The following is an 18,038-nucleotide window of genomic DNA, read 5'->3' as shown; positions in this document are numbered from 1 at the left end:
GAGAGTTGAGTTTAAATAAATAGAAACCAAATTAAATATATATTTATAAATTGTAGTAAATGCGATCAATGAAATTCCAGCATGTTACATGCATATATGGAGGGGTGAGGGCTTCATTTCAATGGGTGAGCAAAGGAAGTCTCCCTTAAAGGAGTGGCCTTTATTCTGTGACCAAAAGGATGAGTAGGATTCATCCTGGCTCCTCTGCTAAGTGAGACAGGGCTCAGGGAAACCAGCTGGGCAGCTGGTTCGGTTGTCCCTGGCAGGGACGAGGTGCTGGCTTTGGAAATGTGGGGAAGACAGCTGATTGGAGATGTTGCGGAGACAAAGTTGGCAGGACAGCTGCAGTCTGGGCGAGAAGAGATGAGGCTATGAATCAATTCTGTGGGAGGCAGCATGGATTTGAAAGAAGGTTAGAAAGGGAAATCCATGGGGCTTGGTGATGAAGAGTGTGGGGAGGGTAGAGCCTAGGATAATTTCTGGCTTTCTGGCTCAGTACCTTGGACAGACAGAGGCATGATGAAGCATAAATGGGGAGGGGGCAGGGCGCTGATGATGGCTTCAGTCTCAGGATGTATCTGAGTTGTCAATGGCACATCTAGAGAGGCATGTCTAACAGGGAGGCAAGGCTTGGCCTGGGACCTGTTGCATGTAGGAGCCAACGTAGGAGGGTGAAGGAGTTCAACCAGAACGTGGATAAGATTTGGGCAAAACCACTGCTGAGTCAGGCAGTGAATGGACCCTGTGGTGCTAAGCATGAGGGCAAGAGCGAGAGTGAGACAATAATGGTGGTGAATTAATGATTGCATCATGGCAGCTCTTTTTACTTCCCACGTGGCCCACAGTTAGGGGCCAGTCTCAATTTAATGCACTTTCATTCTTTTCATTGAAAGCCCATTCCTAATTAGCAATGGCTACCTCTGGGGAATAAGATTAGGAGCAGATGGTTGAGGGGAGAATTTTACTTATGTGATAAAAATCTGTATTTTAAAAAAAATTTGTTTAGCAGCAACAACATGTTACATATTTCTTATATAAATAACAAATAAATGGTGTGCTTTTAAGTACTCAATTACAGGAGGACTGGGCTTTCCCTTGTCTGTTACACGAAACTTACCTGCCGCAAAGCTTAAAAGTTGATACTGTCACAAGACTTTTCATACATATAAGTTGTTTTTTTAACTTTATTTTTGACACTATTATAGATACCCTCATTTCCCCCTCCTTTGCCCCCCTCCATCCAGCCTGAGAGCCCCCCCAAACCCCCTCCTTCCCTCTGACCATCGCCACACTGTTGTCTGTGCTTATGGGTTATGCATATATGCTCTTTGACTAATCCCTTCACCTTCTTTCATCCAGTCTCCCTCTCCCCGCTCCCATCTGATAGCTGTCAGTCAGTTCCATGTATCCATGCCTCTGTTTCTATTTTGTCAGTTTATTTTGTTCATTAGATTCCATATGTACATGAAAATATTGGTACTTGTCTTTTTCTGACTGCCTTATTTCACTTAGCATAATAATCTCCAGGTCATCTATGCTGTCACAAAAGGTAAAATTTCCTTCTTTTTTTTTTTTTTTTTTAGAGCCAGGCAGTATAAGAACAAAAATTACTCTGCCTATCACATCAGAGTTTTAGTTCCTTAATTGCCAGTAGGTGAGTTCTGCTGAATTGGAGGTGGCCACGGAAGAAAGCACCAGGACATAGCAGCACCCCATGGTCTTTGCCGATAGCTGAGGGCTTGTTTAGGGTCATCCGTTCATCCCACAAATGGACAGAGATGCTCTCCGCACACCGAGGGGCTTCTCTGAAGCTACTGATTGTAGAATTCTTTGGGTGGCAATGGATTGAGTGGAAGTAGAGGGAGGAGAGGAACTTTGCAAATTGTGACCAATACTGAGATGCCACCTGGCCCTGGAGTGTCAGCTGCACATGGATGGAGCCTTTGTCAATAATGTTTCCCTGCAGTCTCTGTGTGTTTAAATGGCCCATTGAAAATCAAGAAAAGAGGCTGTAATGTTTTCTTTCCCAGTGAAATCTGGAGAACAGTCAGATCTTTTCATCTTTAATGGAGGATCATTGGTTTGTGTATGACTCAGGGAAACTTACCCACCAGACTCGCTTCTCCAACTCTGCTCAAGCTGCTTGTCGTTTCCTTCCTGAGGTCAAGGATTGTTTTGGTATCTCCTTCCCTCTACAAATCACTGGAGCATAATTAAGAGATTGTGGCTGATTACAGAGTTCCTTTTGCTATGGCTATCACTCAGTAACATTCTTAGAGAAAGACAAAATGTGCTAATGAGATTCTTTTAAGAAGCAAGATAAAAGGAGTTTTTGCAGAAAGGAACTTAAAGAGATGGGTTTACCATTGAATAAAAGCGATAAGAGCAGCAGGTGGGATCAGCCCTGGTTTCAACTGGAGTCTAGGATTCTCTGATGTGACTGTTAATACTGCTCTGTTTTAGTTCAATTGCATGTTTTATTCTTAAACAAAAAAGAAAATGAAAGAAGCCACTTTAAAAGTAGATCAGGGTAAGAAAAAGGAATTAATTCCATCCAATAAAAGCTGACTTTTCTCTTTGAGCCAGCTGCTTGCTCTGTGCCATCTTGCTGTATAGGGCCCCACCTACTGGTCTTGTAGGTTACTAGGGGGAGGGGCAATTGATGAATTAAGCGAGGCAAAAGAAAATAAGCGCAAAACAGATTTTTATGTGCACCTGTGCCTTAGTCATATGATTTGTCATACCTTAGATGCACGCTAATAAGCAAATCTCTGCCATCTGTGTGATTGTGCTCTGGAAAACTGAGAAGAGAGGAAAAATAAAAATTTAAAAATGTCCATTCCTTCATCTAATAGAGAGATAAATTCACTCAAGATGACTTTTAGATCTTTCTGACACTATTGAAAATCTAATGAGCTGCTTAGTAAATGAAGGAGATAAATTTAGAAAACTAGAAAGATAGTAAACTTGGACACTTTATTTTATAATTGCATATAGGAGTCAAGGGTTGTATGCTTACTTCTGAGAAATGGGCATGTTGTATTGAATAAGGTCAACCAAATGGGTAAGGCATTAATTCCCTCCTTCTGATGATACTGAATTAATGCCACCTTGCGTGATCCTGAATCCACAAAAGCTTGCTCAACTTGTTTAAAAATTCTTCAGGTCTAGGTCTAATGTAATGACTGGTTAGCAAGTCATCAGCCTGGTGAACTACAGGTCCATTTATTGCTGCAAACACTTCTTGGATGTCTCCAATCTGGCAAGTAATCGATTGGATGCTACAGATTCAGATATTTCTTCATGCCCAGGTCTCACTAGACTACTTAAACTTTTCAAATTATGAAAATCCATTCTTCTCCCCAAGTATACGTGGGAAGCCTTAGGAATTTCTTAGCTGTTTCCCAATCTCTCTTGATTGTCAGGTCAGCCACTACCTAGTTTAGCACACCATCGTGCAATCCGCTCTGTTCACATGATGGGAGCATGCTTGGTGCTTGCATAACTAAGAGAAGTTTGGGGATGGTTACCCTGGGACAAAGGACTTGCTTCAACAATATGGATTCAAGTTGACATCTTTTTTAAAACAGAGAACTTCTCAGTCTTCTCATTTCAGTCTCTTAAGAATCCCACTGATGATGGTCAGAGGTTGCAAATGGCCCCATGGAATCCAGCAGGTTCATGTGTTTGACTGCTCCCAGCTCATTTCACCTACCCACATACCTAGTATGGATCCTGATCTGAGTGAGTAGGTCATAGGAGCTGCCCTGAGAGTGTTCATGGTCAAGGGCTATGGGTCCACCGGGAAGTGGGCTACACAGTGCTGCTCTAGAGCATTAGCCTCCAAACCTCTAGCAAAAGCTGCCAAATCCTTCTCCTTGAACTCCTTTGTGTTCTGCTTTAGGGCACATCAAACTAACAGTCCTTGCGGTCATGGTCAAGTCTTGGTTGCCTACCCATTGTCATCACCTTTGGCCAGGCACTTACCCTGCCAGGGCACTTGGCCTTTGCTGCTGATGGCATCGCCCCCTTTTCCTTCCTGCCACTGAGCCACAATAGCCATCTGTCTTAGACAGGCCAGGGCTGCCCAAATGTTGCTGCTCTTCTGGGTACTTCCTTCTCTCCACTAGAGCAAGTTACAGAAGGTCATCTTACCCACATTTTACTTTTTTGCCCATTTGATCCCCCAGGAGCTGGGGGGTGGGGCGGGGGGGGGAGTGCTGGTGTCTATACTCTGAGCCTGGGTGGGCAGATCTCACCCCTCTCCTTTTGGAGTTCTTGTTACATTTATTTTAGAGAATTAGGAAAAAATGCTAGCACAGGGCCAAGCAGTGGTTCAGGCTGTTCCCATGTTGTATGCCTCATGAGCCAACATTCCAAATGCTGCCTCTTTCAAAGCATATTGTAGTGTTTCATTTTTTTATGAGAATCTTGCCAGTGTTCTGCATTATCTCCAAACAGTATCATGAATCACCATGTGGCTTTGGTCCGCAAAGCACCATTCACTGATAAGTATAAGGTACAGTGTCCTAGTATTTAGACTGAATTTATGGCCCCAGAGTCAATAATTTATGCACTTATTAATTCAACACATTTTAAATCTACTATGGACTAGCCAAGAGCTAAGGAGGATGAAATAGATTTGAGACATGGCTCCCATCTTCTAGCAGCTTCCAGTCCAGATGGCTAAGTTCACATTGAAATATTTGACATTATTCCTGTTCCCATTCTCACTAGCTGAGTGACCTTGGGCAAATCTTTGACAGTTTCAGTTTTCTCAGTGAAATGAATATTAAAAACACCTGTCATGGGTATTTCCATGAATTGTCGGGTAGAATCTGTTCACATCTGTCCACAGCAACAGCAGAACTGGACTGAATGGGGGAATGGAAGATTTTCCAGTATATTCTCAGGAGGGACTTAACCATTCAAGGTGACCATGACAAGTGTGCTGCCTCTCTCTACAGTGAGCTCTCATTCTTCTGGGCATTCAAGCTTAGACCAGATGGGTCTTGGTGGAGATGGTGCAATGATGTAACAGAACTCCCCTCTATCCCCAAGATGCTGTGAAAAATAGATGAATTAACAATGCAGGGTGGTCTTGGTCTATGGTTGGGTTCTTTTGAACTAACAGACATTCACTGGGCACCTGCTATGTGCAGAAGCATGTGGTGTTGCCTGGAGGCAATGAACAGGTAAGGAGAGTGTCGTCCTCTCCTCACTAAAGTAAACACTTGGTTGAGGAGATGAACACATATATAGTACAAGGGAGTGAATCAAAAGGCAAAGAAGAGTACTGAGTGAATCCTTGAGGACACCTGGAATCCAAATCTCTGTGCATTTACCCTGGGGTAGGGTGGTGTGTTCGTCCATATTTCTTATGAGAAGAAAAAGAATTCTACTGGGCCTTAGAGCAGAAGGTGCACTGTAAGTGCTAAAGTGAGTGAGCTAGATGAGAAATGTGACACCACTGTATTCTTAAACTTGAGATAGATGGAGCCTATAAAAATATTTTGACCCTGCAGTGTTGACCAACTTTTATTATAAAGCTATTTAAATAGAAACATTTCTTGGGATTATAGCATAACATACTTATAAATTATATATGAACTAAACTATGAAACCAATAACATTCCCATATAATTTAATTTTCTTTGATGGGTAATGTTTTCTTGAAATTAAATTGCTTCCAATGGACTGAAGAGTAGATTTATGATTCTTTCTTATCAACTTGTGTTATGATTTCGCCCAAGAGGGACCATTATTTGAGTGACTCATTGTAAAAGGTCTACTGTGTGATGGTTAGAATTATGGATGTTAAAGCCTGAGGTTGCCACTCAGGAGTTATTTGGCCTTGGGAAAGTTAACTGCTCTGTCCCTTGCTGTCCTCATCTATAAAATGAGGGTAAGACAGTAGTAGGATTTTAATTTAGTAAGAATTTGTAGAATTTCAATGTTTTAATAAGGTTGTGAACTATGTACATAAATAAGTGATGTACATAAAGCACTTAGGAGAGTATAGTACAATTGTATAAAGTACATGCATTATGAGTGTCAATTATTATTATTATTATTATTTTGTTACATTGATTTTTAGAGAGAGTGGAAGAGAGAAGGAAAGACAGAGAGAAATATCAATGTGAGAGAAACACATTGACTGGTTGCCTCCTGCATGAGCCCAGACCAGGACCCAGGCCAGGGAAGCCGGAATCAAACCTGGGACCCTTTGGTCCACAGGCTGATGCTCTATCTGCTGAGCCAAACTGGCTGGAACTCAATTATGATTTTTAAATGTTTCTTTTTAATTATGATATGATAAACATTATCTCAGTAAGCCAATTAATGTAAAAGTGGTCCCCAAATATAATGATGAAAAGTAAAAATATCATCTCATGAAAAAAATTTTGTTCGTCAACTTATTGCATAATCGCCATTAGGCTCATTGCCCATGAGTTGTCCCAACACGGTGGCCCTGACCTGCTAGCGGCCTGAATGTGGGGACACTATCGCAGCGCCGGCAGTGTTGGACTTGGCTGGTTGATGCTCCTGGGTGCTGGGTGACAACTCAGTTCTTGCCTCACATTTCTCTGTTTAAACTACTGTAAATCTCCATGCCATCTGCTGCCAGAGGGTTTGACCTTCGCCTAGCACAGACATCAACACAAGAACAGGTGGACTAAGAGCAAGTGGTCCCACATCATCACCAAGATACTGATACTTCTACTTTTTATATATGTATGCATGTATTTTTACTTTATTGTTGACACTATTATAGATGTCCCCATTTTCTCCTCCTTTGCCCCCCTCCATCCAGCCCCTGGCCCCCTTTTTCTTTGGTCATGACCACACTGTTGTCTGTGTTTATGGGCTACGAATATATTTTCTTGGCTAATCCCTTCACCTTCTTTCATCCAGTTCCCCTCCCCTCCACACCCCCCTCACTTCCCTCAAACAGATGTCAGTCTGACCATGAATCCATACCTCTGTTTCTATTTTGTTTGACAGTTTAATGTATTAGATTCCACATATAAATGAAATAATATGAATATATATATAATCTCCACATAGTATTCCATTGTTTAAATAATTATTTTACTTTTTAAAAGATGACAAACATAAAAAAATAATATTCTTATATGTTGTTATAGGCATTTAGGAAAAGAGTGGATAATGTTGTTTGTAATAATTCGTCAAGGCCTTTGAAATATTGTCTAAGAATCAGCCAAAGTGCTGAATACCATGCGAAGCCCATTATAAATAGTATTTTTAAAATTCTTAGAACCTGCCTATGGTAGGGACATCTTTACAGTGGGGAAACTGAGGTTTAGAAGTTAATTTGCTAAGCACTGAAGAAAATGGAAGGACCTAGATTCTCCAGTTATTGATCTGCAAAGCCCTTGCTCTGACCCATCATTTTAATGCCTCCTCTCGGTAAGGACAGTGGAAGAAGTAACACCTCAAAGGGAAACTGAGAGGATCCTGGCTTTAAAGACCACAGTGACCCTGCTGCCTCTTGCCATTCTTGGTCTTTGCCCACCAGCAGGTAAGACACTGTGTTACCCCACAGCATTGCTCAGGGGAAAGCCAAGCTGCCAAATTTTAATGAAAACAAAGGGAGAAAAGCTGACTATCTTCATGCAATTATGAGCACGTCCAATACTAATTCAGGCTTGAAGAGGTTCACAGTATGCCAGAAATACCCGTTTGAAAAGTGATAATGATGAACCTCCTGTTGGATGATGCTTGGGTCTTACTATCATTTCTTGGAATTACTAAAACAATAAGAGAAAGATCTTTTAGTGAATATTGACTGTGAACATTTATAAAATAATAACAGCCATTGTAATTACTGTTGATAAAGGCTATATTGTAAAGCAATATGAGGTAGCTATAAAAAGTTAAGAATTGTTTACAACTAGAGGCCCGATGCACGAAATTCATGCAAGAGTAGGCCTTCCTTTCCCTGGTGCAGGCACTGGCTTTCCTCTGGCACCCGGGACTCAGGCTTCCCTCACAGCCCCGGCTTCATCCAGAAGGACATCTGGAAGTATATCTGGTCTAATTAGCATATTATGCTTTTATTATTATAGATGATATTTTGCTGCTATGGCGTAGAAAGCCCGTGTTCAGAATTTCCTGCATTCTAACGTAGACCTTATTGCTATGACCGAGATATTGGATTTTTTGCTTCTCTGCCTAAAACTTTTCCAACCAATAATCTCAGCTGACCTCTACTGTCTACCTCATAGCAGAAACTCATCAACATTAAGAGAGAAATATGAGATTTCTTATGGTTGCTCTCTTAAAATCCTGCTATAAAGAATACTATTTTTACTTTATCTTTTTTTCCACCTGAAATCTCTTTGTTAGTTTTTTTTTTCTTAGCAAGAAGTAGCTAATCATTCCAAGGCCCTGTGACCAGCTGAAAATGTCTATTAACCATCCTGAGGTTGTCATAACTCAGATAAAAGTCTGGCGATTGCTTCCTACTCTGCTATCTTTAACTTGAGTAATCATAACAGGAAGTCTGAAGGAGATTTTTTTATTTTATTTGGAAAGGAAAGTCTGAAAAAGATTCTCAGATAAAAGACACGTCGTTTAGGGGGTGGTGGAACATGTCTTCAGTTTACACAAGAATGATCTTACCTGCGCAGGAGGAATGTCTGTGGATGGTTGTCGCTGTGGTGGTTGTAACACAACCTCGCCTTTACATTTCCTAAGATGAAAAGAAAATCACAGAAAGGGGTGAATTAAGAAAACTGTCAAAGAAGGGCCCCACACCCTCCTACACCTCAGAATCCATCCTTTCATTTATTTAAGAAACCAGTGACTCATAGCTCTGTTCTACAGCAGAAAGCATGAAGCTTTGTTCATGTCACTTCCACTGTGTTACCAGTGGGGAGCCGAGTGAGGAAACTTAGAACCTGCTCACTTCGAGTGCAGATGCACGCACCCTCGATAACGGTGTTGGAGATAAAGCATGGCAGTGTGTTTTAAAAATAATACCCACAGATCAATCTCTTTCATTAGAAATGAAAGTATGATTTAATGTGAGAGAATTTACAAATATAGCGGGTTCTTGTCATAGATAAAATGAGAAAAGTTATATGTAAGAAATGATATTCAATGTATATATCACACCCCAAATTCTTGTTAAAATAGATAGCAAGTTACTTTGTTGTAATATATGAGATATAAAACACAAGACATGCACTTTCTACACACATGCCAATCACATGTATGTGTGCATTACAATATATACCCATCAACTAGTGTATACGTTGTATGGCACACTTCATTCACATTTATGTCAACATCAATTATATATACATCAGTCATAAGTATATGTATATCATATCCATATGTCCATCACACACAAGGCTTGAATAAGTAAATAGTGATATGTACACTTTCTTTAGATGCAAAGACCTAAATTGAAAAAATAAAATTTTTATCTAAGTTGTTCTGTAAGTTTAAAACCTAAAGTCATTTCCCCTATATATTTAAAAAGAATATAAATGGGAAAGAAGCCATGATTTGTTTTTAAGAAAAGTGAAAGGTGATGCAAGTAGTTCTATCAGATATAAAATTATTTTATTACTCATTTGAAACAGTATAGTGCTTCATGCAAGAGAAGAAGATTGGTGACCCGGGAGGGAAAGCTCAGGCTAAGTTGTGGGAAATCAGCAATGTAAACTCACAACACATTTGTATGTTTCAGAAGTCAAATTTTGCACTGGCTTTGACACAGAAGTTCTATTTCTGGAAATTCCTCACCAGGGAGATGGAGACAGGAGTAAAGGTGTGGGCAGCAGCGTGTGGTGTGTGAGCATGCACTCCGCAGGCACACAGGCCTGGGTTTGAGTCTTGGGCGGAGGACTTTCTTCCCGAGTGCCACAGATATGATCAATCACACCTCAGAATTGTTGTGAGAATTAAATGAGCAACGCATGTTAAGTGCTTAACAAAACACCTGACATGTTGTAAGTACTCTATAAATTTTCACTACTGTCATTGTCATTACTATTAAGGTCTATCCATATTGTGCAATCCTTCAGGCATTAAAATGATGATGCAAAATTCTGTTTATTGACATAGGAAGCTGTCTAAGACATAATAGTAAGTAAAAATGCAATTTAAGAACAGCATTTGCAATATCAATACATTTCTGAAATATATAATCTTGCTACATCAGGATAAGGGATATTAGAGAGCAGTCATTTAATGTAAATCTACCGAAAATTTTGGATTTTAAAAAAATGAGAAAAAAAGAAAGGTATTTCATAAGTTTATTTTAAAGTCATAAAACTAAGAACATAAAATTTTTGAGTAACTGGATATTTTCTTTTTTAACCAAATTAAAAATATAATGGTAACTAAGCACTATTTTCAAAAATAATGAATCCTAAGCTGTGTTGGCATAATTTCCCTTACAAAGAGTGTATGAGCAACAACGACTATGTGCTTACTCTATGCCAGCATTGGTGGGAACAGAAGATACAGCAAAAAGTGGACATAACTAGGCTTACCTGGAGCTCACTCTCCAGAAGGGAAAGACAGGTGGGAATAAGCAGGTAAGTGCCAGAGGGAGAACAGGTCCAGGAGAGGGATAATAGTGAGTCTGGGAGTTGAGAGAGGGCCTGTAGAAAGTGGTGTGGTTGCTGAGGGAAGGGCGCTCTGGGCAGAGGGGACAGCTGGTGCAAAGACCAGGGGCAGGATTAAGCCTGACAAGTTTGACGATCAACCATGGCACTCATGTGTCTGGATCAGGTCTGGGAGACATGGAGGAATGCACACAATAAACTGAGACACAGGGGCCGGCAAAGGGAGGAAAACCAAGGGAGAGTGGTCACCTGGATGCCAAGTGAAGGAAGTGACTCAGGAAGTAGGGAGAGATGCCTTAGTGTTTAAAAGATCGATAAGTTAGCTATTGGATTGGCTGCCAGAAAGTCACTGGACAAGGGAAACATTCCTGGAGAGGAGGTGAAGAAGGTCTTATTGCAATGAGAGTAAGAGGAGAAAGAGCAGACAGTTTTTTCAGTGAGTTTTTATGAAGAGAAGCAGAGAAATGAGACAGATCTAGAGGCAAAAGTGAGTCAAGGAAAGGCCTTGGGGAAGGGGAGATGGGAGATAGAGCAGCAGTTTGAGTCATACTGATGGGAATGATCTGGCGGAGAGAGGAAAATTGCTGATGTCTCAAGCCACTTCCTGGAGCAGCCAGAGGATTGGGTCCAGGGACCAGTGTGGGCTGGCCTTAGCTGGGAGCATGGACAGTCCATTTAGTCATTTATCTCAAGCCTGGCTGCACGTTAGCATCACCTGGGGAACTTGTTTGTGGTTATTGTTAGTCAAGGTATTTGTTTTCTTTTAAAATATGTTGGCTACGAGGAACCAAGTAATAAAATAGGAAAAATATATAAAATCTGAAGGCAATGTGCTACATTAACATTAGTTTTTGCTGGGTAGGGTCATAGTCAATTTCCACTTTTGACAGCTTTGCCATGAAAATACGTAAGTTTCATTGCCAAAATAAAACACAAGCAAATCTAATTTAATTTAAAGAAAAGGAGAAGATATGGAAAACAGAATGAAAGTTGCTCTAAAAAATTAAAAATAGAATTACCATGTGATCAAGCAATTTCACTTCTAGGTATTTTGTTTTTGTTAATTGTTACCCGAGGATATTTTTTCCATTGATTTTTTTTTTTTCAGGGAGATTGGAAGAGAGAGGAAAAGATGGAGAGAAATATCGATGGGGAGGAGCCTGCAACCACGGTACATGCCCTTACCAGAATTGAACGCGGGACCCTTTAGTCCACAGGCTGACGCTCTAGCCAAACCAGCTAGGGTATTTGGATATTTATCCAAAAGAATTTAAAGCAGGGTCTCAAAAAAATATTAGTATACCAGGTTCATAGCAGCATTATTCACAATGGCCAAAAGGTGGAAGCAAACCAGGTGTCCATCAGTGGATGAATGGATAAATAAAAAGTGGTCTATATATACAACGGAGTATTTTCAACTTTAAAAAGGAAAAAAATTTCTGACACATGCTACAACATGGATAAACCTTGAAGACATTATGCTCACTGAAATAAGCAAGGACTTATTGTATGAGTCCACTTAGATAAGGTATCTAGAGCAGTCAAACTCATAGAAACAGAAGTAGAATGGTGGTTGTGGGGGGGGGGGTTGGGCAGGGGAAGGGAGAATGAGGAGCAGTTGCTTAATGAATACAGAGTTTCAGTTTAGCAAGATAAAACATTCTGGAGATTAGTTGCACAACAATATGAATATACTTAACATTACAATCAGTACACTTAAAGTGGTTAAGATGGTACATTTTATATTATGTGTTCTACCACAATTAAAAATCTAAAAAAGAAAGAAGACCACTAGCTAGCCGAGTTTCTGAGGAGTAACTGTGCCAGGAGGTCAAGTTGACATTGGGTAAGGTGACCTTGCCAATGTCCTCTGAAGATCACTTTAGTTCTGCGGATCTGGAAAATGTCAACACTTGCCCCTCATACTTGAAAAGCATTCAGTTCCCTAAAAGGATTTTATAGCATGATTTGTGATCTATACTTCAAGAGCCCAATATGAATACAAGTTTTAAAATTTTGGCCAGATCAGTCAGAGGAAAGAAATGGATTTTTTTGGATTCATTTTCAATGTAATCTATTTTTCCAGTTTCTTAGTGCACAGAGTAATTCATTTCTAAGGGGCTCTATTTCAGGCAATGTGGCTTTATGTAGGACGTACATAAATGAAGCCACTGCATCTAATTTATCATCCAGGAACCCACACTTTGTAATTATGTGGCCAACCATTTTCAATCATGACTCAGTTGTGAATCTAAATAGGATGGTTTACCCACTGCAATTACTATGCCCCTCTTATTGGGAAGGTGGTAATTACTTTGGCAGTCCTCATCTCTGGCTCTCTTTCATTTTCTGGAGGGAACTGCTCTTGAGATGTGCAGCACATCTCCAGGCTCTGCAGTCTGCTTACTAATTCCATCCCAAAGAGGGTGGGCCACCTCAGGACTGGAATCACAGTGCACCTTCTCACCCAGGCTTGAGGACCAGATGTCTACTGGCCCCCATCATGGTCCTTGGAGCATAGCTATTATTCAGGTGCTGCTCTTTAAGAAGTACATTCTCAAGAGGCCAAATCTCCAGCATGGTATATATTGCAAGTTGCATTCTTATTGGGAATGAGCAGTAGAGTTGTGGTTTACTAATTCATGTTTTTAGTTTTAAGTCATTTATGGAAAATTCAATAGTTATACATGCTCCCATTGAAAATTCAAACACTGCAGAAGAGCCTGAAGTCAAATAAAAAATTTCCTTAGCCCCCTTCTAACTCTACCCCTAATATAACCATCATTAACAATTCAATGCATTTCTCCCTCCCCCGCCCCCGTAGTCTTTTTTTTTTTTTTGGTTACACAAACATGTGGGCATAATATTTTTATGTTTGCCATATTATACTAAACATGATATTCATTAATTTGCTTTTTATAATTGACCACATCATAACCATCTCCTAGGGCAGTGATGGCGAACATATGACACGCGTGTCAGAGGTGACACACGAACTCATTTTTTTGGTTGATTTTTCTTTGTTAAATGGCATTTAAATATATAAAATAAATATCAAAAATATAAGTCTTTGTTTTACTATGGTTGCAAATATCAAAAAATTTCTATATGTGACACGGCACCAGAGTTAAGTTAGGGTTTTTCAAAATGCTGACACACTGAGCTCAAAAGGTTCGCCATCACTTTCCTAGGGACTGAATGGTGTTGTCCTAAAAATTATATCTTGAAACCCTAATTCCCCAATGTGATGGTATTTGGGAGGTAATTAGGTTTCGATGAAATCATGAAGGTGGAGCCCCCATGATGATTAGTGCCCTTAAGAGGAAATGAAGGGACCCTAGCTTTCTCTTTCCAACATGTGAGGACACAGAAGGTGGTTGTGTGTGACCATGCTGCCACCCTGACCTCAGACCTCCAGCCTCTAGAACTGAGACATAAATGTTTGCTGTTTAACCCACTTGTCTATGGTGTTCTGTTACAGCAACCTGAGCTTGCAGAGACAGCCCCCTCTGAATATGTTATGTGCTCTTGACCTCATTCTTCACAGCTGCATAGAAGCCAGTGGCAGGAGGTTTCATGGGGCACTGAGTCATCCAGGTTTGAGGGAGATGTCGCCAGTTAGCCATTTCAGACAAAGTTGCAATGGTCACCCACTTGCCTACATCCTGTACATTGACTCTTTTTGGGGAGGTTAATATTCACCTGAGGATATTTTTTTTATTGATTTGTAGAGAGAGTTGAAGGGAGTAGATGAGAGAGAGAGAAACATCATTGTGTGAGAGACATTGATTGCTTGCCTCCTGCATGCGCCCCAACCAGGGCCAGGGATCTAGTCTGCAACAGAGGTATGTGCCCTTGACTGTAATCAAACCTGAGACCCTCAGTCCATGGGCCGAGGCTCTATCCACTGAGCCAAACCAGCTAGGGTTTGACTCTTCTATTTACCGCAGATAATGTCTAGAAGTGAAAATGCTGGTGCATAGATATGTGCATTTTTTTACTTTAACAAACACTTTAGTGTGCATTTTGAACTTTTTTCTTTTTTGGAAAATATTGTGGAATTGACATGAAAAAAGTGAGGATGTTTGTGCAAAGAGAATCTCCCTGGGCCTGAGCTAATAGCTAAATATTTCCAAACGTTATATTAATGTTTTAGAAAGTACGAAGCTGGGTAAGACATGATTGCTCCTCATGCACCTCACAATGTTCTCACCTAATAGTAATTTAACTGCTAAACTATAAAGAAGTTTACTGAGAGGGCAGAGTAATAAGGAGAAGTGATGGGTTGCTATGTACTGATAATGATGAGGAAATCAAAGATAACATTAACAGCCTGGGCTGGCATCGCCTGGGAGGCACTGCTACAGACATTGGAGGTTCTTTATGGCTGGTATTCTTTCTGACTGATTAGTGCCTGTGCTAATCTGGTTGTCAAATATCTTTAATATCACTCCTGAAAATAATAGCTCCCATTTATTTTAATTGAGCACAATTAGCTCAGTTTGAAGATGGAAGGTTCGGTTACATTTCACAGATAAGAAAGCTTAGGCTCAGAGATTGAATGATTGCCCAAGTAAGTGACGGGGCAGCCCCGGCTGGTTGATCACGTGGCACAGACGGGTGCAGTGGAGCACCTGCCAGGGTGGTTAGAAAAGACTGCAGGATCCAAAGTCAGCAGCGGGAGACCGAGGACACCCTGGGCATGGTCTGGCAAAGCGTCTGATCAGAGAATGAAAGTGCTGGCCGCTGGTCTCCTTCCATTAGAAGGCAAGCATGGAGCTCTTTGGGACTTGGCCCCAAACTGCTTCCCTAAACTTGTTCCTCACCCCTGTGCTTCAGGTTCTCTATTCATCTCAGCTGGACTGTGTAGAATTCCTTGCTCTACATATATGCTTTTATACTTTAACTAGAGGCCTGGTGCATGGATTTGTGCACCCATGGGGTCCCTCTGCCTGGCCTGCGGGGATCGGGCGGAAACCAGCTCTTCAACATCCCCCGAGGGGTCCCGGATTGCTAGAGGGTGCAGGCCAGGCTGAGGGACCCCACCGGTGCACGATTCTGTGCACCCAGCATCTAGCATGCATATAAGATCTTTGGTTAATCTCTTTCCACCCTCTCCCCTCCCCCCTTCCCTCTGAGATTCATCAGTCTGTTCCATATTTCCATGCCTGTGGTTTCTGCTCCTGCATTGAGTGTCTGCCCCTGGTAGTCAGTGCACATCATAGCTACCGGTTGGACGGTTGAACAGTTGGCCGGTTGGTGGCCGCTTAGGCATGTATATATTGGCCACACTGCTTCTTTTTCCACATTTTTGTCTTGGTCACCCTTAAAAGCATATTTAAAATATGATATTCCTTACAGAGCCCACTGCCATCCTCAGAGCCACAAATATGACTTCCCTTTTGGAAGCTTATTGGTCTGATGTCTCTCCCTCTGTCAAAGGACCCATTATTTTCATCAGTTATCTGTGTGTGTGTTTTATGGCATTATTTTATTTTAAGCTCTTACCGTATTCATCTTTGTATCACTCATGGCACATAGCCCTTAGCACATACTGCATAGTCAGAACAACAACAAATCTGAATATTTCAGAGTAAAGAAAAGAATGTTTTGAGAGGAAATCTCGGACATAAAATGAAGGGGGTCAGTCCAAAAATCTTTGGACATTTGAAAACTCCCAGTTCCTGGAAGTCGTTGATGTTTATCAAGGTTGATAATGCAAGTGTTAGCGACAGAATTGTTCTGATAGTGGTGCACAGGGTAAATTCAAAGGGAAATTCTATTGTCTAGGAGTGGAGCAATTGTATTGGGAAGTATTTAGAATATATATGGTTTAGAGATAGTCATGAGGAGGATTGGGCAGCTTTTAAGGCCGGAAGCTGGGACTCAGACCTGGCCTCTGATCCTAGGCCTTCAGCAGTATATTAATAAACAACAGCTGAAAAATGGTCAGACAGTTCTCCCTTAATATGTTGGGAGGCTGGATAACAGAAAGTGCACCAAGGACAGGTAACCTCAGGCAGCCACAAACCTCCCTGAACCTCACTTTCTCCAGTGGCTCCCTTGTCTATTTCCCAGGGTTAAGGTGAGAATCAAATAACATGTTGTATGTGAAGGTACTTTGCAAACTGCAACCTGCTATTCGCGTGTCAAGGATTATTCTTTAGAAACTCCAGGAATACCTAACTTATTCAGAGACCCCACTCACTCACACGTGATTGACACTTGAGTTTACAAAAGAGCATTTAAAATGGATGATGTGTTTGGCTCAGGTATATAGAAGAAACACATTCAAATTGAAGATAAAGGAGAGACTGGTAATTGGAAAGAGAAAAGCTACAAGAAAGAGCAATCAGAAGCTCTTGGATTGCTCAGCTTTGGGTGTCAGAAACCTGAATGTTGGAAAGTCTCTTTGATTACATTTCAATAAGACAAAGACAAAGAATGCTGGTTGTAGGGACAATGGCCAGGAATGTTGTCTCTCTTCCTAACACTCGGATAGACTACTGTTTCCCTTCCTTTTGAACTTGGTCGATTAATCCTCCTCAAAGCTCACTAATTTAGCTCGCTCACTCACTAGTCATCCTTGAAATACCTACAGACCTTTAACAACTGAAATGCTTGCACACAAAAAAAGGACTCGAATAAAAGGGGATAAAAGATAGGGTCACTGTAAATAAAGAGCTGTGGCCAACATGTAGAAAGTGACCAGAGTCATAGATGTGGTCTGTCCACAGGCCCTTGGCATCTAGTATTTTCCTATTGAGCCTCTATCCATATCACATGAGATGAATATCTGTCCCCATACCTCATTCTCTTTACCTAGAGAGATGCTGAGAGTCCACAAGGAGAGCACAGAAAAGGCATATACCCAACCCAAACTGTGAAGCTGTAACTTAGTGTTTCTCCCCTTTCTTTAACTCCAGGAAGGATGAGAGGAGAGTGGGACAGACTGAACAATAAATAGACTCACAAAGTGAATGCCTTCATCACAACCCGTTTGGTATTCTGATATGTTTTATAGGCCCCAAGCTATGAGGAGATGGTGTAAGGGTCCCATTTTTTATTCTGTTGACTTTAATTAGGCTCAAAACTTTGACAATTTATTGTCATTATTGGTATTACCTTTCAAAGCCAGCAATCTTAACTGTTAAACACCCCCAAACTCACTCAGCTCAACTTCACAAATTTTAAGAGAAGATACAAGCATATCTTTTTTTGACAATTTCTAGAAACAAGTCAACACTGTGGCCATAATATGATATAGTGGAAAAATAACACATAAAGGCTCTTTATAAAACAGCTCTTTCAGAAATTCATAAAACACTTGAAAATGAACCAAAAGGATTTAGACTACAGAGGAAGTGAGATACGGCTCAAAAGGATGCATTTCAGCATAAATTAGTGGATTTAAATGAGTAGACCAGAAATTCC

This window comes from Myotis davidii, unplaced genomic scaffold, assembly GCF_000327345.1.
Source record: "Myotis davidii unplaced genomic scaffold, ASM32734v1 scaffold143, whole genome shotgun sequence".
NCBI classification, from domain to species: domain Eukaryota; kingdom Metazoa; phylum Chordata; class Mammalia; order Chiroptera; family Vespertilionidae; genus Myotis; species Myotis davidii.
The sequence above is the reverse complement of the archived record's forward strand: the minus strand, read 5'-3'. Positions refer to the sequence as shown.